Consider the following 15784-nt stretch of genomic DNA (forward strand, 5'->3'; position numbering starts at 1 on the left):
GATTTATCTTTGAAATCCGTTTGGCGCTTCAATTTTCATTCAGGCCATTTTCATTAAGCGAGCATTAAATTAACATTTATTTCTAAGCCTTTAAAACTTTTAAATAGACAAAGCTGTGATTTATAATACAAGTTTAAGATTGGTTATAAAAACAGTCAATTTTTTATTTATATTTTATGTCTCGTATTTCATGTCTTCTGAATGTTCCATCTTGGTCAGTAGTCAAGAACTTTGCTCTTGGTTGTAAAGACCAGACAGTCAGTCAGTCAGCCTGGGCACTTGTTTAGTCCATTTACCATAATTTATACCGCATATATTCCCTTCCTGCACGCTGTGGCTCTAGTAGAGAGGGTCTGGGACAATCTGGAGGGCAGCCACACCCAAGGAATATTTTTTGCAGGTCCAGATATCCGAATATTGAACCTTTCACGAGCCATTTCATTCAAATAAAGATTCTCTCTTTCTTGAAGTTCATGTCTCCTTATTGAGGATTAAAATTGATTTTGTCCTAAGGTGGAACTTTAAATTGATTGATCAGGTTTACGGTAGGCTTGCCAGGGTACTCTACTGCCTTTGGTATATATCAAATGTATTAAACAAAGAAACGTTAAAGATTGCATATTCCGGTAAAATTTACCCTGTTCTCAGCTGTGGAGTCACGTTGTTTGGGGCGTCTTCTGATTCCTCTTGGTTCATAGTGTTTGTATCAAAAAGGGTGCGTAGCATTATCTGTGGCATCAGACAAAGAAACTCTTGTAGAGCATATATTCGCAAACAAAAAATCTATACTGTGACATCTATATTTTACATATCCGTTTGTTTTTAAAAAGCCCTATTTACTCGACATTCCCATGAGTATAATATAAGAAAAACAGTTTTATAATAAATACTCATCTAAGTAATGTAATAATATTGATGGTATATAAATATGTAATATTATAAAAAAAATATAAATAGCACTGCCATTCAATATACTTTATTAAATGACATATAAGGACGTAAGAGTAATGGTTGGATTACATTAAATTGTATTATTGATTTTTTGAACAATGAAAAAGATAAACGAGTTAAATCATTTCTTTTTTAGTGCGACATGAGCTGGTGATGTATTATTGGTCAGTACTAATGTATATCCCAGTGTAGTTAATGTTGGGTAACGATGCAACGCTGCAGAACAGGGTAATATATTTACTGTTGTTTCACAGGCGTTATAAGATGCTGATTAATTATGAGAGGGTTTAAAGTTTACAAGGTATATTACATATATATATATATACATATATATATATATATATATATATATATATATATATATATATATATATATATATATATATATATTATAATTTGTATCTGGTAACGCGATACCTCTAATTAAAATTTTATCAATAAATCAAAATTCAAAGCTTTTTTATACCAAGGGCAACTTTGTGGAATGGAACTAACTCAACTTATTAACTTCAGCACAGGACAATTTACATACGTAGGTAAATTTACAATGATCTATATACTCAATAATAAAAATGACACGTTATTGAGAGTATAGATAATTTAAGTTGTATATTTTGAATAACTTTATTTTGTACAAGACTATTTTAGGAAGCATATTGTCATCACAGTTTGGTGAACCTTTTCTAATTTTTATCCTATGTTACTGTATATTACTAATATTCTAACCAAGATGTACATGCTCTCCGAATCGTTGTAAAACCAAAAACAATAGATATGCAAAATAACTTATAAGGGGAAGTGTACAGTTCTTAGGTTAATCAAACAAAATTCTAAAAATTAAAATTTTATAAACAAAAAAATGTATCAGTGAAGGAAATTGTGTTGTTCAAAATTCGTAAAAAGCGTCGTAAAAATATGCAAAATATATTATTTACAGCGATCACAGCCACGTTAGTCCGTAAAGAACACCGGTTCAACAAATGGCCTACAAATCCGTCAGAGGAAGTGATAATGCTCGAGGCTGATCAGTGGCCTACTGACAACATGTCAAGTATTCGTTTGACAGAAATTGGAAATCAATATAAAAGGTTCAAGTTATATAATATATATTTTATGCCTGTCGATTTCGGTATTTGTAATATTGTAATATAGTTCATAATGTAAACATGTACAGCATAAAACATCGTAGTACGTGCTCCTTAACCTAGATCAAACTTTTTATTCTTCTTCGTGAATATTTTTGGTTCCATTCTGACAATCATGCCTCTAAATTTCAGGAGTCAAGATGCAACATCATAAGATTTCATATTTTGTACTTAAGGGGAAGGTGAACTGGAGCAAAACTCAACATTCGCATTGAATCAGCCCTTCCCACCATAACTGCTTTATGTGAAAGTGAATTAATCATAAAACTATCTTAATAGCCTCATTATTTCAAACTTTACTACGAAAAAAAACAATACTGTGGTGAAGAACGACAAAAGAAGATGACACGAAATCTTCAAGCCCTACCAGAGTACCAAAAGTGCTTTTTTTAACTGATCAAGACAATCATGAAATTCCTTTACAACTGCTTCATTCCTTGCTAGGCTTTGATTAGGTAACTCTATCACACAGAATGAGCAATATAGCTAAGACAATATATCTAGTTATTTAAAAAGCTAGAGGTAGTACTGTTCTGAAATGCTTATAACAGATTCAGATACGTAATAAATAATTTTAAATTGATTCCTAATAATTATTGTTCTCAAATCCAGCACACTCTTTCATATTGATTACGTTTGTAACTATACTTACTTACTTACTATACTGAGTGACAAATAACGCCAACAAATTTCCATGGTTAGACATGCACCATAATAGAATTCATTATTATATTAAATTTCATCCAACATTTAAAACCTATAAATGAGATAGATATATCTCAAGTTAATTTTCAACATGACAGATTTGAAATTTTCTTCATTAAGTTATTTTTCATGGCAAGGTTCAGTAAAAAAAAGTCTTTAATAAGACAGTTAAGCCACGGAAGGTACCACGACGCAAGGGAAATTGTTTAATATTTGTTCCAGTCAATGATTGTTTTATTTTAACTCTATAAAAAATACTTTTACATGTTTAAATCTTGTATGATTGTTACCGTCAGATCTTCACTAAAAGGTAATCATTATGTACAGACTTCTTTACCATCTAGCATACTCATATTAATTACTATTCAAATTAGTCGAAGGCGAGCACTAAAGCATAAAGAATTTACTCTATAATGAGTCAGTATTACATTATTAAGTCAGTCTTTAAACAATTCTAGTAAACACGTGAGTTTCGTCATATATTGTTGTTTCTTTATCGTGCTTTTTTTATATCTATTTTAAGCAAAATGCATTATAAACATCTTTATACAGGGCTTAATTATTTAAATTTGTCTTAAAGGTGATGCAAACTTTTAAACTGAATGTTTTACTCAGGATATACTGATTAACTATGATTATATTATAAGTTCACTTTTGGTGACTTCATTACCATATTTTGACTACTTTACTTTTTGCACCCTTAAATTAATATCTTAGTATTTGACATGCGAAGAAGTGGATCGCAGTGAATAAGAACATGTAAACAAAGGATTCTTCTATAGCGATGACAGATTACCGTAATCCTATCATCCCTTCTAATCATATATAATCAATTATGAAATATGAACAAATAAGTTCAAATTAATCTTCTAAACCAGGACACAGAGTGGAGAACGACCTGCTGTAAAACATAATATAAAACGGAAGCTATGGACTAATTAGACCAATTAAATTAGAACGTTCTTCTTTATTAAAAGTAAATAAACGCGCTGCGAAAAGTCCTTACATGTTACAAAGAGCAGATGGAGTACCACCACCATTCTTTCTGACACTTAAGGACTGTTTTGTTAAAGTTCCAATAAAAAAGGTCTTAAATAGATGTAACTCTTGTGGCAAGAATAATAGGTTAAAATGTGTACTTGAGCGATCAGTAAGAGTCTAAAATTATGATTGATTGAATAAGCAAATCCAAAAGAGGATTACAAAATTCCACTCGCTTTTCCGTCTGTCCAACGATAAATTATGGGCTGAGCGTTAGTATCACTCTTAATGAGGGAAAAATTTTATTTCGTCTGCCCGCAAAAAAAGAACAGACCTGTAGTCTTGAATTGATGGAAAACAGTAGTTTTTTTATATATGAGGAACACCGAATTTGAGGATAAAGCATGTCAAATCCGTTGAATTTGCATTGGTCTCGTGGATAACCTAGATGGTAACGAGAAAATACAGAGTAAATAAATTTGTAAACAATCTAAGTATAATAAAAATTTCCTAATACGCCCAACACCATTTAATAATAACTTGGTGTGAAAAGTTTTATTGTTGAGACACTGATATGAAGAAGAGTGGAGGGCTACAAAATAAACTATAGACTTTGTAGACATATAAATGTTGATATCAGAATAAATAAACCTATTTCTTTTAAATGATTTTACTTAAATCTTCAAGTAAATATAATGAACAGTGAAATAATATCTATTAAGATATTACTGAACAGGAAAATAATGTAATGTTTGAAATGCAGAAGAAAAAGAAGACACTGATAGAATCCAGGTACTAAAAGTAGGGAACAGTAGGCTATATTCCTACCCTATTTATTAAATGAAGTAGCTTCAATTTTGTACTTTAGTAATTTTATGTGCCTGATTGATATTATTTAATTAGCTTTTACCAGTTGCGTAGTCAAATATCGTAGCCCTGTTCAAATCAATATCTTGTTTCTAATCCATAATGATTAATACAATTGTTTAGTTTTTATATTTTAAGGTTTCGTGTCATTAAAAGAGTGCGTAAGTTAATTAAAAGCATGTAGAGCAGGAGACCTGATTCGACCTCAGAACAAAAAGTAATTAAGAACATTGATTAAAGGGAATGTTTTAACGAGTCTGTTATTGATTTTTTAAGCGTTTGGTAATATGAAAAATATATTCAATTCTTATGAAAACCTACTGAAACGAAAGGTGATGAAACAGTGTACTATAAATCTACTATTACTTACTAACCCAATTTGCAAATAGTAACCTGCGAGTATTGTGGCTACAATTAATACGTAAATGTGTTTACTAAAACATTCTTAACTTTTCCTTATTAACTTTTTTATTTGCAAAGTCCATATATCCGATAGCTAAATAATTAGTTACTAGTTTACTGTTTTGTAAATAAAAAAACAAACCCAAGCACCTAGGCAATAATAATCTATGTTGCAAAATAATGAATCCAACGTTACCTAATTATACATGAATTGAATTCTTATTTCCTCTGGTATTGTTAAAGTTGTGTGGTACAATATAACAGTAGTGTTTAAACTATTTTAAAAGTAGAAATAGAAAAACTTCCTAATGGCTTACATGTGCTAACTTGTAATCTGGTACTTCTAGTCTCGTGATCACGCTTCTGTCCGTCTGTATATCTGTTTGTCCACAGTTCCGCAATTTAGTCTCACAAGGCTTAACTCGGCGACGAGTTAGAGGCTGTTTCTGAAACTTTGTACGAAATGGTTTCTATAATAGTTTAAGCTACTCCACACTTTTTGGCATTTGTTTAAACCCATTAAAGTAGAGAAAGATAGTAATTAGTTTCTTTTATACCTTAATTTCGCTAACGAGTATTATTATAATTATTTACGGCCGGCTCTCTTAGCGTAATTTAAAATGCTAATTATATATATTTTTAGTCTCATTACCTTAAATATTAACTTATATATTCTTCATAATCTTTGTTAAAACGGTTAATTGTATTTTACATATTAAACTATATAGATTATTAAGCTTATAGGATTAAGAAAAACATTAACACTAACCAAAAGAGCTATCTCCTAACTACACAGAAATTTACAGTTAAACTCTATCCTGTAACTGTCAACTCCAAAATTAAGACCATACTGGAAGTCTTGGAATTCCTTAACAAATAGAATTTACAGTTGACGAAACCTTCTCTTAGTTCCAACCCCAAAATTAAGGCCATGCACAACTTTGCAAATTGCTTTTAAGTCATTTTCTGTAGGTGACCACTCATTCAACATACAAAGAAACTGAAACATTCTTGACCAATACACGTAATTGAAACTTTCAATAAGGCGCCTGAAAAATATGTCCCAGTGGCTTTCGAAGCCGTCATAGCTAAAATGCTGAGGCTTAAAAAGGAATAAAAATATATATTGTTCTAAATTTCTTCCATTTCAGCCTTGAAGAGAGAAAAAACTGTGACATAAATATATTTTTATAACACGTACTTCAAAACTCCTTTCTGTGAATCAAAAGTGCAAATAAATGTAAGCCATGATTCAATTTGATTATATACGTAAAACAACTGAGAGCCTTCAGAGATTTAAGATACCAATAGAACGATTACTTGCCTTAATTCATATAACGCCGTATATTAACTATCTTCAGTCATATTGATAATAATATTCCAGGGAAGATGTGAGTTAATCTATTTGGTATTTTTAAACCATGGTCTTTTACAACATGAACCAGAAACTATATATATATATATATATATATATATATATATATATATATATATATATATATAAAGTTATAGTAAAATAGATGTAAGTGTATATTAGATAGTAACGGTGTGAAGTATATATTTAATGTAACTAATTATAGTTTTTAACGTTTTATTTTTTATTGGAAGGCGTTGACATCTGTTCGTAAGTTTTGAGTGATAATGCCGTCCTTATTTTTGTAAAAGTTTGCATTCATTAAATTAATTTTAGTCCTTGAAAATAGATGAGGTATTATTAGATTACACTTAATTTAATTCCACATTTCATTATTCAACAGTTAAAGATCACGGAACAAAAATAAGTTGCTCTTATAGTATGATTATTTTAAATACGCATAAACTTTCCTATTAAAAGATAGGATTTCAAAACAGTTAATTAATCGGAATTCTGTCTCAAGAAGAGGAATGTAATAAGTGAACAAGAACCGAGATTGCGTTAACATTGTTTACATGCTTTACTGCCTTCATAAATGTTTTCAAATTCAAGACATTACAAAGTTACCTGTGGGGAACTAGAGAAATTATAACATGCTCAAAATTTAATTAGTAAATTAGGTTTAAAAACTTTATTCCAAATAAACGCAACATCTAGAAAAATTTATTTCTACTACATTTTTCTGTAAATAAGTAGTAAAATAGTTTAAAAACTTTTGCTTTGATAAGGTTTTTACATTAAATACACCATAAACCATTTAAAAATATGAATCAGAACAACCGAAACTCATTGAATAAAACTATTTTAGCCGCGTTCCAAGTTGCGAATGTATAGTCAAGCACGTTTGATGAACTTGTGTTCTGTTAAGTCGTTGAGAAATTGCACAGTGCAGTGTAGTTATATTTTTATGTAGCTGAATGTTATGGAAGTTTTGGTTCAACAGCAGCTGATCGGTTACGATTGTCTACCATTCTGGATATGGAATTTTTAGTAAAATAACCTCACGATTTGTTTCAAATACCATAACGTGACAGTATTTAACGCAGCTCTATTTTAACTTAAAATCTATGAATAAAGATATGTTTGTAGAAATTTCATTTTTGAAATGAGTAAAGTATGTCGGAAGCGTTAATAAACCATAATTCACAAAAGGAGGTGCAATAGCTGCTCGTGGCTAAAGACAATAGGGATTTATAATTACTAGTAATGTTGCCGGGGTATTCAGCATTCCTACAGTACAAACAGTTCGGTCATCAAATAACGAAACAAATAACTACTTCAATACTATGGATCATAGTGAGTTACATAGAACTATTTGCAGATTCAAATATGTTTTAAAAATTTAAATTTTATGTTTAATTTTTATAAAAATCTGATCTCTTTTCATGTTACAAAATATTTAGTAACACGTGGTCATTTTAATTGTTTAAAAAATACCAGCGTGAAAGCAGCGAATACATTTTTCTACTTACTTTAGATTCTACGGACATACACAATACTACCATAGTAAGATATACCGTAATAAAATACCTTGTAAATTGATAACTTCTACCATAAACGTTTTCTCAATAAAAGCAAAAAAACATGTACTATTTTTAAATTTATTAGGATCTAATTTATGTTTTGATTTGACAATCTGACAGATAAGTTTAATCGCTAGGTACATAAAATGAATCAGATAACCAATAATGTCTTTATTAGTCAATAGGAGAAGACCTTTCCGTTAACTAAAACTTTTTAAAATCTTACCGTATCAAATTAAGCTGATGATAAGACAGATTTAGTAAACAAAAAATTCTAGACGTAATTTCATGCAAAAGCCTACCCCATTTATTTAAAAATATTCGTTAAAAATACCCAAGTGACTGGAATCATATACTCCGTTTTGTCTTTGAACGTTCCCAGGAAATCATAAAATGAAATCATATGGTATTCAAATTTAAAATAAAATATTAAACTGTCAAATTCCCTGTTTTAAAATGTCGAGGGCGAATCTATGACAGGGGTTGGGAATACTGCTGCTAAAATTATATTTTAATTATTATTTATAATACCTATTAGGGTTTCCGTAATTCAAATTGCTTCTACCACGGTGGAAATCAAAATACCAAATTCTCAGAACGATTTACCTTCTCCAGATAAATTGGAAGTGTCAAAGTAAAATTAAATAATCTCATTTTAGTCTTGGCAAAAATTCCTGAGAGCCAAGTTTGTGCCAGATAGTTAGACCCTAGCTATAACTGTTAATCTCGTAGAAATATTCAATCTGTTTGTTTTGTCCGAATTCTTGGAATGTGCCAAACGCAATTTCATATCTTTACGATGTTACATTAAATGTTACTAATACGTAGCCGAAATCTGCTTCACCACAGTTAGTAAATAAAATATATTAGAATAGGCAATACCGAAAACCTAAAGCAGTAATGTAAGTTAAATTCCAAATCCTAAAAAGTTTATCTGCTGGTTATATCAGAGGAATTGAAAGTTACAGCAATATTCTTTAAAGGAAAGAATGCGGACATTTACAAGTTCTTAGAAAACTGTATTATAGCTTGTAAATTTACGTGACATGACTTTTGCATGTCTATATAAAATTTACTTTGACCCAGTTATTAAAACTTTCATAGTACCCACTTCTATAGCTTAATTTTATAATAACAAATATAATGTCTTCACAGATATCACTGTTTGAGATAATTTGCTTAAAACCCTTAGAGATTGTTCACTTCAATGTGTGATGACAACTCAACAGAATTAACCACTTTTTCAAAATTAGTATAATACGTGCAACTTTCAAACGTATCCTTTAACTTAAAGACTGCGGATATAAAAACTAAAACTAAGAGTAGAGTATTTAAACAGTGTTGTCTAAAATTAAAAATACTCTTAAACTGTTTTTGTATTATTTAACTTTTTACTGTGAATTTAAACATTGGTTGTAAAAATTTATAGTTTAAAAAATATATATTTACTATTCATTTTCAAGTATTCCAGAAAAATAGTCATATTTGAATGGAATTTGTGGATTTAAAATGAGCTTAATTTGGAGTGAAACTAAAAACATTTTCAATATTGATTAACAACAAAAATCTTTCACCAATTAGTAGTAATAGAAAATCTTTCAAGCTGGATATTTTTTTTAGTTTTGTTCTAATATTATCAGTTTTCTAATTAATATTGGCATGGATTCAGAAGTTTTAGACTAAGGCTGTAACATGTCATTTTTACAGGGGGTTTAAATAAGGCTTTTTTTTATTTTTTTTGAGAGGAAAATATGTTTTTAGTTCAATGACATGTTATGATTTTTATTTCTTCTTCCCCCTACAATCATTCTCCAGTAGCCCAACATGAACGCAGGAGACGTCAGCTGGCGGGGTCCGGCTCGACCGGGTAAAGCGGAGTTTCAGGATACATCCGCCGGAGTTCGCTTCAAGGGCTGAAGCGCCTTACAGCGGACAAATCCAGTACTACAGTACGTAAGTACGCTGTGCCTGGCTTCCTCGCTCTCTCGGTCATCCTCGGTCGCTGTCCTCTCGGTCGGGTGCCTAGCAGTCGGAGTCGGAGTCGCCGCCCCCACGTACGCCACGATAAGGTTACAAGTAAGTAGGTACTTTATTTACCTGCCAAAACACGCTTTTTACCTGAACTTGCCTAGTCACTAACGATAGGATAAGTACATGACATTACGTACTTAAGCTGCTAACAGAATATAATTATAGATATAAAGTGTAGCAAGAAAATAGATCAGTACGAATAGGATTAGATTCTATCACTAGTAAAGAAGAGTTTGAATTTAGTTTTACTTAATTATCGTTTCTTTTCGAGGGCCGCTGGGTCGCTTGACGTACGTTGGCACCGGCGTTCCTTAGCTTCGAGCTCTAGGTGAGCTAGGCGCGATTCCGAGCAAGCTCGTGTTTACATTTAGTTTTTATTTAGTTTATCGTTTTCTTTTCGAGGCCACTGGGTTGCTTGACGTACGTTGGCACCAGTGTTTCCTGAGCTTCGGGCTAGGCGTAATTTAATTTAGTTTTTACTTGTTTATCGTTTCTTTTCGAGGCCGCTGGGTCGCTTGACGTACGTTGGCACCAGCGTTCCTGAGCTTCGGGCTAGGTTAAATTTAGTTTAATTTTATTTAGTTTATCGTTTCTTTTCGAGGCCGCTGGGTCGCTTGACGTACGTTGGCACCAGCGTTCCTGAGCTTCGGGCTAGGCGTAATTTAATTTAGTTTTTATTTAGTTTATCGTTTCTTTTCGAGGCCGCTGGGTCGCTTGACGTACGTTGGCACCAGCGTTCCTTAGTTTTGAGCTCTAGGCAGCTAGGCGCGATTTCGAGCGAGCTAGTGTTTACGTTTAGTTTTTATTAGTTTATCGTTTCTTTTCGAGGCCGCTGGGTCGCTTGACGTACGTTGGCACCAGCGTTCCTTAGTTTCGAGCTCGAGTCGAGCTAGGCGCGAATTTGAGTGAACTAGTGTTCGCATTTAGTTTTTTATTTAGTTCATCGTTTCTTTTCGAGGCCGCTGGTCGCTTGACGTACGTTGGCACCAGCGTTCCTTAGTTTTGAGCTCTAGGCGAGCTAGGCGCGATTTTGAGTGAACTAGTGTTTACATTTAGTTTTTATTCAGTTCATCGATTCTTTTCGAGGCCGTTGGGTCGCTTGACGTACGTTGCACCAGCGTTCCCTTATTTCGAGCTCGAGTCGAGCTATGTGTGATTTCGAGCGAACTAGTGTTCGCATTTAGATTTAATTTAGTTTATAATTTCTCTTTTTTGGCCGCTGGGTCGCTTGTCGTAAGTTGGCTCCAGCGTTCCTCGTTTTCGAGCTTCCAGTTGAACTAACAACTGTCGTATTAGGGGACGTTTAGGTAGTGGAACAGTCATCCTAAAGCAAATGCTGACGCCTTCCCTTTAATCCCTTTCGTTTTCCGAGTCTGCGATGATGAAAGCATGTTGATCCGTTGATCATCGGTGCTGTATTTGCTTCGGCTTTTGGTTTTACATTAATTCGGTTCTGAGCTGAACTTGGAAACTACCTCTCCCTTTCGAACCCTGGATTTTACCCCTCTCGACTGTTCTATCCGGTGTCTTAGGGTTATATAATTTTATAAACTATCCCCTGACCCGATTAAACGTTATAAATTTGGCGCCCGAACAATTGGACGAAATTTTCTAAAACGATTAAATTTTCTAAAAATACTGTATATTTTAAGGAAATTAGTTTAAAAAATGTTTGAAAACGTTATATTTTGCAAAGTTCTTTGCAGTTTTACGCTGGCTGTTGGGAGTATTTTATATTTTGCCAACCTCAAACAAAAGGGTCGATTTAGATAAGGCTAACGATACTAAGGGTGATAAAGATACCCCCTGTACCATTGTCAACAGAAACTCGACCTTCGGCCACACTTAATGTCCCCACTAGGCAACCGGAAACAATAAAAGATAAATCCCCAACGGAAAATGACCCATATGTTGGATGGGTCTATCGCTTAGAACAAAACCCAACTACGTAACGAATTAATTAAAATAACAATCTTGATAGTGAGGGAAAAGTCGACGAATTAAGGAAACGATACGTAGCATATTTACGGTCGGATAAATTAACGACTTCAGAGCGTGAGGTCGAGAACGAAAATAATAGGATGGACTATGCGGGCGTATTAGGAGGCAATTCCGTATCTCACACCCACAGGTACTGAGCAGCAACGATCAAAAACGAAAGCATGGCTCTTCGTGAAATTCTTGGACTCCTCCTCCTAACGCTGACAGCAAAACTCTAAGGGAAATGATTTTATCGTTAAAAAAAAACCACTAGAGAATCCCGGCCTTCAGCTAATGGCACGATGGGAACTCCGCACACAAATGTACATAGCCACCAATCGATGTTACCGGACTATTCACTTCCGACTTACAAACAAACGAATCCGGTCGGACTATACAAAAACGATCAGGTTGTTTCGATCTGCAGAATGACTCGCCTAACTTATGCAACCTAGTAAGAAAATGGGAATTCTTCGTTTTGACGGAGTGAAAGGACCGATCTCGTTCTTAGAGAGATTGGATGAGCTACTCGACGCGTACGGCATTGAACGAAACGACATCCTTACAGCCTTGCCAGAGATTTTCCAAAACTCTGCCACTTCTGTGGTATAGGAACAATAAGGACTTATGGAACAATTATGTGGATTTTCGGAGGGACTTTGAAACACAGTTTCTTCCTCCTGGATACAAACAAAAATCTTGACGACGAGATCCGGAAGCGTACACAAGGTCAAGAGGAGCAATTTAAAGACATTTGTCGTGGCTTTAATGACATTAATGCGCAGAAGAGGTTCGTTAACACTAGACGAAAAACCTCAATATTTTATATTCAAAACATGCGTCCCGAGTATAAACTTACGATGAAACGACAAGAATGTAGGACCATATCGGATATGATTCACCAGGCTGAGCAGTATGAAGAATATTTGAGGGCCCGAAACACTTACCGACCCTCCTCCACTGCCATCACTCGCCCTAGTGCCAGAGACGGCATACTATGCAAAGAAGAAGTGTGATAAATCTCACGAAGCGTCTGCGGTTAGCAAGAACGGCGTTACAAAGACAAAACCCGCTTAAGTAGAAAATGAAATGAGTTTGCACCATTCATGGCGAGGCGAACCACACGCAAAGACGGACGACAGAAACCAAAATTGTCAAACCTAACGTTCAAAAAGATAAACGTGAGCTTAACGTGAGGTTCCAAACCCCAGTTAACACGGTGAGGCGTATACGCGACGACACCATATGTTGGAACTGCGAAAAAAAGGGGGCATTTTTTTCGAGAATGCCAGAGGCCCAAGACCTTGAGGTGTTTTTATTGTAAGCGACAAGGTATAGCAACCACCGCTTGCAATTGCCAGACGGGAAACGGTCGGTGGACTCAACCGAGAAGGGGTCACCTGAGTCCCAACCGAAGGAATTAAGAACGACCCCAGAAGACTGGCAGAGTTGGCTTCGCACAATAGCGAATTTTTCTGGATCAGTACAGAGTAGCAGAAACAATGGACAGCAGACCACACACATCGAAATAGAAATCTACGGTAGCATATTTTCTGCTCTAATAGATACTGGAGCAACGATTTCAATGGTGGGAAAGAGACTAGCTGAGCATTTGCGAAGAAACGGAAATGTACCATTTACACGCCCGATGAAAATCCGGATGGCTGATGGCTCACAGACATCGTTAGAAGAATATTATACGTTCGAAAGGCTTGATCTCCTATAGAGATACGACGCATACGTTCGAAGCACACTTTGCGTGCCGTCACTTACTTCGGACCTGATAGTTGGTGTCGATTTCGATTGAATCGTTGGGGTTTGCTGACATATGATTTCCCTTCCCAGACGCGACATGAACGTAATATCTTCTTAAAGAGGAGTGATGTAGGGGATGTTAGCGGATTGAATCAGCTATCAGAAGATGAACAAGAGTCTTAGAAAAATTTCTAACAGAGGAGTTGCCTAAATTTGATGATGTTACGGGTAAAACAACACTAGTTGAACACAAGATTCGCCTGATCGATAATACACCTATTAATACAAAGGTACTATACAAGAAATCCGGCAATGCAGGCTGTACTAGAAAAAGAGTTAGAGCGTATGATCGAAGCTGAAGTGATCGAACCGTCTTCGAGTCCGTGGAGCTCACCGATTGTACTTACCAAAAAACCATCTGGTGCATACAGAGTATGTATCGATTTTCGCGTCTAAATGCAGTCCACGGTGAAGGATGCTTACCCCTTGCCACAAATCAACCCCATTCTAGAAAAACTCAAGGAAGCCCGCTATATTTCGACCATCGACCTCAAAGATGGATATTGGCAGGTCCCTTTATCAGAGGAAAGTCGGCCGCTGACAGCATTCACTGTACCTGGAAAAGGATTGTTCCAATTTCGCGTCATGCCATTTGGTTTGCATTCGGCTGGGGCTACCTTCCAGCGCCTCTTGGACACCGTTATAGGACCAGAATTGGAACCTAAAGTGTTTGCCTATCTGGATGACCTGGTTATCGTGAGCCCTAACTTCGATGCTCATCTAGAGCTTCTTCAAGAGGTTTTTTCAACGACTAAGAAGAGCAGGTCTGAAACTTAACCCTGCCAAATGTCACTTCCGCAAAACTGAACTGAAGTATTTGGGTCATGTTGTGAACGACAGGGGCATTAAGACAGATCCAGAAGAAAGTTCGAGCCATTGTAGAATTTCCTAGGCCGTCCAATTTGAAAACTCTAAGAGGCTTCCTTGGTATGGCCTCGTGGTATCGGAGGTTCGTCCCCCAACTTCGCATCTCTGACCACCCCCCTCACGAGACTGTTGAAGAAAGATACTAGATGGCAATGGACGGAAGAACAGGAGAGTTCATTCAAGACTTTAAAGGAAAAATTAACGACTACGCCTATCCTAGCCTGTCCTGATTTTGGACAAACGTTGTTTTAAGAGTAGACGCCTCGGGCGATGGCCTTGGAGCATCGTTAACACAAACACAGAACGGAAAAGAAGTTGTGATTGCGTACGGTAGCAGATTGTTGACGGGAAATGAACGCAAATTCTCAGTCACAGAAAAAGAAATGTTTAGCGCTAGTCTGGGCCGTAAAAAAATTTCGCCCATACCTAGAGGGATATCACTTTATCGCAGAATCGGACCCCATCAGGCTTTGAGATGGTTACAAAAGTTAGAGACTCCTTCTGGTCGCTGGCCCGCTGGGTGTTGGAACTCCAGCAACACGATATGGTAGATACGATACCGAAAAGGAGGCCCTAAACAAAGTGGCAGACGCGCTGTCTCGGAACCCGGTATATGAGCAAACAAATTGAGCATATAGGATCAATTTACGGCTGAAAATTGTTCAGCTCAGAAAAGAAGGCAGGTAAACAGAAGACCACGTCAGGAAGAAATTACGGATAAATCCAATGATGTAGTGATGGTTGATAGGAACCTATGGTATAAAAGGCTATACAAGATGGCCACAAAGGGTGACTCAAATCTAATTATAAAAGATGGGAACCTCTATCGTCGAATAGTAGTAAAAGGAAATAACGGACGCAGACAGGCCCACTGAAAATGTGCGTTCGCGAAGAAGACCGCCCGAAAGTACTGCAAGAAAATCACGATAAAGAAACTGCAGGTCATTTGGGGGTTAGAAAAACCGCCTTAAAGCTCTCACAATGTTACTACTGGCCAGGTTGGTTTCGTGATGTGAAGGCATACGTTAGAAAATGTCTTACATGTCAACAATATAAAGTTTGAACAAACCAAGCCCGCCGGGAAGATGTATTTTCGTAAGCCC

The sequence above is a fragment of the Homalodisca vitripennis genome, chromosome 5 (genome assembly GCF_021130785.1).
Source record: "Homalodisca vitripennis isolate AUS2020 chromosome 5, UT_GWSS_2.1, whole genome shotgun sequence".
NCBI lineage: Eukaryota > Metazoa > Arthropoda > Insecta > Hemiptera > Cicadellidae > Homalodisca > Homalodisca vitripennis.